A 7909-nucleotide genomic window follows, 5' to 3' on the forward strand; every position below is an offset into this window, starting at 1 on the left:
CGTTACAGACCGTGACCTTGGAATGTTCTATTTTGGCCCAAGGTCATCGCCAGGCTCAGAAGATTTCTACCCTGGACACTCCGAGCTGACAGAGCAGATATATAGGGTGTCAGGCTGTGATCTAAACCACGTCCAGACTCAAATGGGTGGACTTAACTGCCTCAGAAATTGAAGAAATCAGTTTCTCGTGTGTTGGCACAGAAATAACCGAGATTAAACGGGCTGAAGGATTGCACTCTACGGCGCTAGACCTGCGCTGGATAATGAAGCAGTTAGGGGATGTTAGGGGAAGGGAGCACTTTGGCAGAACATACTGTGCCTGTGCAAAATTTTTCACGGTTTTTGTTGGATAAAGAAGCATTTAGGGGGTGTTAGGGGAAGGGAGCACTTTGGCAGAACGTACTGTGCCTGCACGAAACCTGGAATATTTCACTGTTTTTGTTGGATGTTGGATGGTCAACGTTTCATCAGAATTTTGCCTGTTGCATGCAGACAATATCTTTTCCGACACAACATTTGAAAACTACAGATAGGACAACATACGACCTTAAATGAGACATTCTGCCAAAAGGAACTTAAAGATACTACCTAGAAAATAAGACATCACACATAATTATATAAAACTACATTTCAGGCTATCAGAATATATATTTTTGGCTCATTCAAAACCATTCAGATAAAATGCTTCATTTAAACATTTCAGGCCCTACATTTTTAGAAATATGACATTTTTTTATTCAATTTTGCAGTCTAACTAAAATCTTACACTGTCAAATAGAGCTAACATTATTATGCTGTTGCTTTGCCAACACTAATACTTACCTAACCTTCATGTCTAGTTAGAACTCATCATTAATCTTTCTCTAAAGCTCTAAAACAGATGTAAGAGTCACAATGTCTGCAATTTGTCTGAGGTTGGGCAGACTTGTGATCAATCTTGATGAAACTTGGAATCATTCCCAGCTTCTGTAGAGCCATTCAGGCCTCGAAATTAACTTTTCTTCCTATTGTCCCAGCACTGTCCCAAAAATAAATTTCAATTGTCCTGAAGTGAAGATGAACTGTCAGAACCTGTTTTTGGGAAGTATTGTATGACTTCAACTTGAAGTCAACTTCATTTTGCTCATGTTCACTCTCAGGTGCACTATAATTGCAGTGCAGACAGGAAATTTGGGGGGACTTGTGCCTGATAAACAAAAGAAGGGCTGACATTCTGATGTTGAATATTTTTATATTGTCCCCAAAATGTCCCAAAGTGTCTTTTTAGTTGTCCCAGCCTAAATTTTAGTGGTCAGTTGCCAGTGAACCACCTTTGATTTCGAGCCCTGGCGATTCCCTGCCAATTCTATCACATTATACTCCCCAAACACCCTAACAAGGTACACGTGTCTCTAATCGTATCTCAAACATACAGTGTTGCCTGCAGATGTTACATTTGTGTCTCTGCCAAGGGGGTTATGTGATAAATGTTGTTGGTAACTTGGTTTGGTTGTCAGTAATATAATGTAGTTGGAAACAGCATCAAGATTATTGTGTCAAAATTCTTAGTTCTCCGAGTGGGACAAAGTTGAATCTGACTAAATTCACTCCCTCAGAAACTGTGTGTAACAAATTGAATGTAAGGGGCTGCAAAAGTAGCATTACATAAGGGTTAATGTAAATGTCTTTTAACAGATAATCTGTCAAATCATGAAATATCACTCTGAAACTCTGAAACCAAATTGAATGCAAGTGGCTTCAAAAATCAGAAGTAACATTATATGATGGGCATGTAACTGCATGTAATGGATAATCTTCTTTATCAAATCTAACCTTTCATAAAATATCATGGTGCATCCAGAAGATTATGTTTTATATAATAAGTAGCTTTGTGGCTTCCTAGGATTTTCTTTCCATTGATCTAGATTACATAAGTGACACTTTACAAGATTATATATCTATACAGTAAAAGTAACTTGTCAAAATTGGGTACATACAATGTATAACTGCCTATTAACAAATAATCTTATTATCAAATCTAACCTTTTGTAAAATATCATGTTGCATTACATAAACGTTCATGGATCTTTACCAAAGATTTTAGATGCTTTTTGGTAATCTAAGGTTTACCTTTTATTGATAGATTACTTAAATAACCTTTTAGAAGGATAATCTTATTATCAAATCTGACTTTTCATAAAATATCACCTTTCATAAAATATTACACGTACCTTGCTACACACTGTGCTCTTATGAAATCCAACCTTTTATAAAATGTACCTTGGTACATACATTGTAGAGCTGCAGATAATGTTATGAAATCTAACCTTTAACGAAATATCAAGGTACGTTACATAAAAATGGATGCCAAAGGTTTACTTCTTATTGATAGACTACATACTATTAGATAACCTTTTAAAAGATTATGGCTGTGTATCATGTATTACACTGAGTTACATAAATGCAGAGACTCTTGCAGTCACTGGTTTTATTTTTACTTCCTAAGATGTGTGTCTCGCAAGGGATGAAGAAATAAGTAAAAGACATTTGAATTGAAAATACTTCAGCACCAAGGACAGGGATAGGGTATATACTGTAAGTGGTTTTATTTTTGTGATGATCACCTCCACCGAAAATTCATGACACTACAAATAATGATAATGATTATTATCATATAGCCGGACGGCGTGGACCAATCAGAGGCCCGGATACCCGTGCTGTTATTTCCCGATAACAGCACATGTGGTGTTATGGCGGAATAACAGCACATGTCGTGTTATGGCTGATACCATTATGTTATAGGGTATAGGGGCATGCGACTCTTTCTGTAAACCTTTGTAGCATTTTTCTGTCCAATAAACTTTTTTGTTTAGCTTCATTTAAACTACAATTTGCATTAAATGAAATTATCCATATTTGTTTTAAAGCGTATAATATATTCGAATGTATTTTTATGTATGTATATATATTAAAGCTGTTGTATTTCAAACAGGAATTGTGTTGATTGACAGTTTGGATAGGCTATATGATAATAATTTTAATGCACTGCCTTTTCCTCGTTGTATATGGTGTCATAACTGCATGGGCAGCTGCCATAACCACCTCATAAACCACCTCGTTCGCTTCGCTCACACGGTGGTTTATTCGGTGGTTATGGCAGCTGCTCATGCAGTTATGACACCATATACAACTCGGGGCAGTGCATTAACCCTTTATTATTGTATTACTAATTTACTACTGTACTAAACTTGTGGCAAACAACACTAAAACTTTGTTTGCCCCTTACTACAAAATATAGCCCTATTGTATCCCTATTGACTAGCCTGTCTAGTGCCATGCCTGAATGGGTTAGGGTTAGAATCAGGCACGGTTCTGGATAGTCTCTGTGTATATATCCAAGAATATAGATTTGCCTTAGGTACGGTTTAGGAAATGCTTTATCCAGAACCGTGCCTGAGCATGATTCTGGATAAAGCACAGTTCTGGATACAACCACCAAATGGTGAAATTAAAAATGCACTTTACAGTACATTACCAAGAGCTTCAAACCTATGTCTGCTCTTTCTAGTGACAGGTGTGAGAGGTTTTTAAAGTGTCTAGTCTTGGATCTATGCCAGTTTAGCCCCTCTATACTCTATCCACCCACGGTCTGTCTGCAGTGCCTACGCAGCAATCTAATACCAGATCAGAAAAGAAGAAGAAATAGTCATGCCTTCAAGTACCAAACAAGGAGTGAGGTGTTCAAAACTCATTCTTTCCTAGCACTATTGCAGAGTGGAACTTACTATTACTAAGTACAGTAGGGGCATTATCATCAGAATCTGATAGCTTTAAATGGTGTTCAGAGTTAGATGTTGAAAGGTTAGGTGCAACAAGACGATCGGTGTAATATAGCCAGCTGCCTATGACTGCCTTTTCCTATGACAGGTGTGATAGGTTTCTAAAATGTCTAGTCTCAGATCTATGCCAGCCTAGCCACCTGAACCCCCTCTGTACTCTACTCTATCCACCCACCTTCTGTCTGCTAGCTGCCTACGCAGGAATCTTAGATGTCAAAACTTGTTGCTGCTTGATAATTATCAATAGACTTGGTTGTTGCGTTAGGGTCAAGCCTCCAGGCATATTTGGTAAGATTTTTCATTCCTGTTAATATGCTTCTAGGAAGGCCACACCAATCTATTTTATTGGTTCTTAGATATTCTTAAGTAGAAAGTTACAAGAGGACAATATAAAAACAGAGGGCTAAGGGAGGAAAACTTGAATCTGAACATATTCTCTCCAGTCTTGCCCTCTGTACTCTAAATCCACCCACGGTCTGTCTGCAGTCCTACGCAATATTTCGGACTTGTTGCTTGATAATAGTGATGGACTTGGTTGTGGAAAAGGCTGTCAAATGTAGGTTGTCAAAAAGAATGATAAGAGTTTAAACTTTCTGTCAGAACAAAGATTTTTGTGCAATGCACGGCCATACCAATTTATTTTCTTCGTTCTTTGAACTTTGTAGTAAAAATACATGTATATTTTGTAGTAGTGAGTAGTTAAGTACATGAAAATGGAGGGTTGGGGGTCTAGATCTTTCCTTTTCATTTTGACTTCTAAGTTCTTGTTTCAATTTTGCTTTTGAAATGTCTGAGAACCACAGAAATAAAGTATTGGGGCCTTCCAATGTGGTATCTAGAATCTAACACCCCAGGTATCAAAATAGCGTCTTGCAAGTTTGCAAGATTTTGCGGGAGATAACCCAAAGACTGACACGTGGAACACAAAACCAGATCATCCATAACCACTTTTCTTTTTGGATCACCTACGCTGAACCTCAAAATTAGTTTAAGCTGAAAACCCCACATGTGAGTCAAACCTGTCTAAACAAACCCTTGGCCAGTCCCACATAATTTTCTCCTCCACTCATGTTGTTACAACAAAGGCAGCTATTGTTGACTGAAGCAGGAAAACTGAGAGGTGAAGGTGCGGTGTCCTGCCTTGTGACATTCTTGGAAGAAAGCCAGTAGTGTAGCCTTGACTTCTGTTTTTCTTATAAGGCCAAATAAACCTGGTTTTGTGGTTGATATTTTAAGCTTAGAAAGACTCAGCTGGTATTACATGACTGTATGCTGCTATATATATTATCGAGTCTAGTAGATATATGCCACCAACAATGGACTCCACAAGAATTTAAATGTGCCGTGTGTGTGTGTGTGTATGTGTGAGTGTGTGTGTGTGAGTGTGTGTTTGTGTGCGTGTGTGTGTGTGTGTGTGTAGGTGTGTCACTGTGTATGTGTATGTGTGTGTGTTTGTGTGTGTGTGTGTGCCTGTGTTTGTGTGCACGTGCATGCGTGTGTTTGTATTTGATTCCCATTGTCCAATACATTTTGTCAGAAAAGAGGTATCATAATTAGTTTGCATGTGATCTAACTGCAAAAGTAAGGTCTTTATTCATGTGATGTTTTGAACACTGAGGCTTGACAGGCAGTCTAAAGGGTGACATACTGCCTGCCCTTGCTGGGGTGCTACACTGTTTATTTATCTATTTACACCCAAATTTTATGCATAATACAATTAGTATTTGTCTGTGTCTGTGAGTTGGTTCCGGGTCAGGTAATGAGTTGACCTCCTGTCCCATTATGAGATTTGTTGACCCCCCCTGTGGAGCCCATGGGGGTTAGGGAACAACTTACACCAAGTTGCAACCAAGTTGTCACTGGGAAAATTTATGAAGTCGTACCTTTTCCTCTAACTTGTATATTTAAACAAAAGAGAAAACTCTTATTAAAGTCTTAACATTTATAGTATATAGTATACGCATTTTCTTCTTCTGTTGTAGATTCTCTAGGCTAATGTATAATGTATTATGCTCTTTTTTTCCTTGCCTATCAATTTGCTTTAACTCAAAACTGTCATCCTTGGGTCAACATCTTAAACTGAAATCTGTCTTCAAATCAACCTCTTAAAACTGTCTTTCCTTTAATTCTACATCTTTAAGTCAAAACTGTGTTTCTAGAGTCAACATCATAAACTCAAAACTGCCCTCCTTAAGTCAACATCTTCTTGCTGTCTCAGCCTTTTTGGACAGAGAAGACTGTCAAACTTGAAGGCTCCTTGGTTTTAAGAAAACATCGGAGTCGAAGAAAGAAAAACAGGGTCTGTCCAGGTGACTGCACAGACTGACAAGAGTGTTTGTAGGAGTTACAGAGGCTTGGAGTTTATAAACATGACAGGGAGGTTTCCTGCATTCTTTACCTACTGGGAAGAATACTTCTAGTTCTTCAAACAAACTTTTCAACGTTGTCTATCTAGAGACTAAGCCTCATTGTAGGGGGCCCTCAAGCCCTTTTCCGTAGAGCGTAATCGGCCGTTTTAATTCTACGTAGAGCGTAGACGGACCTCTCTAATATTTTTGCGTAGAGCGTATTCGGCGCTTTAATTCTCTACGTAATGCGTTGTAGCCACTTGGAATTCATCGTAAAGCGTAATCAAGAGGTTTCCGAATTCAGCGTAGAGCGTTGTCGGGACCCCCCCTTGCAGGCCCTCATTGTAAAGCAGATCTCCCATTTTTACCATGAGAGCCCCAGAATACAAATCATAAGGGTGGCTGCTAAGGATTTGTTTTGTTCAATGTTGAAGCATCATGACAAACTACGTCGACTTAAATGAGGAGCTCCTTTCTTAGAAGGAAGACAGTTTTAAATGATGAAGACTCAAAGGGAAGACATTTTTATAGACAGACTGTTGAGTTGAAGATTCCTCTAATTGTGGGGGGTGAAGTCATGCTGTTTTCTAAACCAGTAAATAAACAGTTGTCACGCTAAATTTGGAAAGCAAATTTTCCAACCCAGTTGGATGCCCTCAGAACATTTCTGGAATCATCTTGTTGTGGTAGTGAATCATACTTGTGGAACTGCAATAATTTTTTCACATTATTTTAGAGGCCATTTGAAAATTAAAAACTGTGGGCCATAACTTTAATTTCTTTCAGCAGAAACCTTTTGTCTGTGTTGTGCCTTCTGTTGTACTTGACATGAAAATCCTGTTTTCCACATCAGTTGCCCGCTGGACAAAACATGTCAGTCTTCCCTCTAGAAGTCTAAGCCCTGTATCTGTTGTATTCAGTAAGAAACTGTCAGACTGTACATGTACACTTTAGAGGAAATACTCTGTCTGGTGAGAATTGTGTACAAAATCTCTCAAGTCTAAGTTCAACAAAGAGTCATGTCTGTTACCAAGTACATGTTGAGGAACTTCAAGGAAGAAACACTTCGACGCAATGTTGAAAACCTGAGAGACAACCCTGCTTTAAAAGACTTGTAAGTTAAAAGGCTGAAGACACAAACACTTGAGTCAAACTAAGATGGCGCCAATGTATTTCCTTTTCAAAACTCTTTGTTTCTGGCTCTGTTTCTGTTGATCTTCCTACTTTCAGAAATGTTCTTTCCAATCCAAGAGCCTAGAAATAAAATTTATATAGCCTTAAGGTCTCAATGTTGAAAAACTGACATTTTCTGATTTATAAACATGATTCTGATGTTGGAAAACATACCCAAACAGATTGAACCTATCTAAAAGTCACATTGTTGAAAAAATCTGACAGCCCATGACTATAAACACTCAAGTTGAAGGACTTGTGTTAGAAACACTTCAACACACTGTATATAATGTTTCTAACACACGTCCTTCAATCTATGCATTAAGATGGTTTCAGCAGTACTGAAGACATCTTAATGGACAAGTTGAAGGACTCTTGTTAGAAACACTCCCAGAACAACACAATTCAGGGCTCAAAATACTGTGTGCATAATTATACATCCTAGTGCAAGTAAAATTGGGACTGTGCAGGTATTTCTGATGACAGTCTACTTGCACCTAACCTGCACTGGTTCATATGTTGTTGTTGTTGTTGTTGTTGTTCATATACATTGTACTGGGCTTACAGCCT

The sequence above is a fragment of the Branchiostoma belcheri genome, unplaced genomic scaffold, assembly GCF_001625305.1.
Source record: "Branchiostoma belcheri isolate BF01 breed outbred unplaced genomic scaffold, Haploidv18h27 scaffold65, whole genome shotgun sequence".
Classification (NCBI taxonomy): domain Eukaryota; kingdom Metazoa; phylum Chordata; class Leptocardii; order Amphioxiformes; family Branchiostomatidae; genus Branchiostoma; species Branchiostoma belcheri.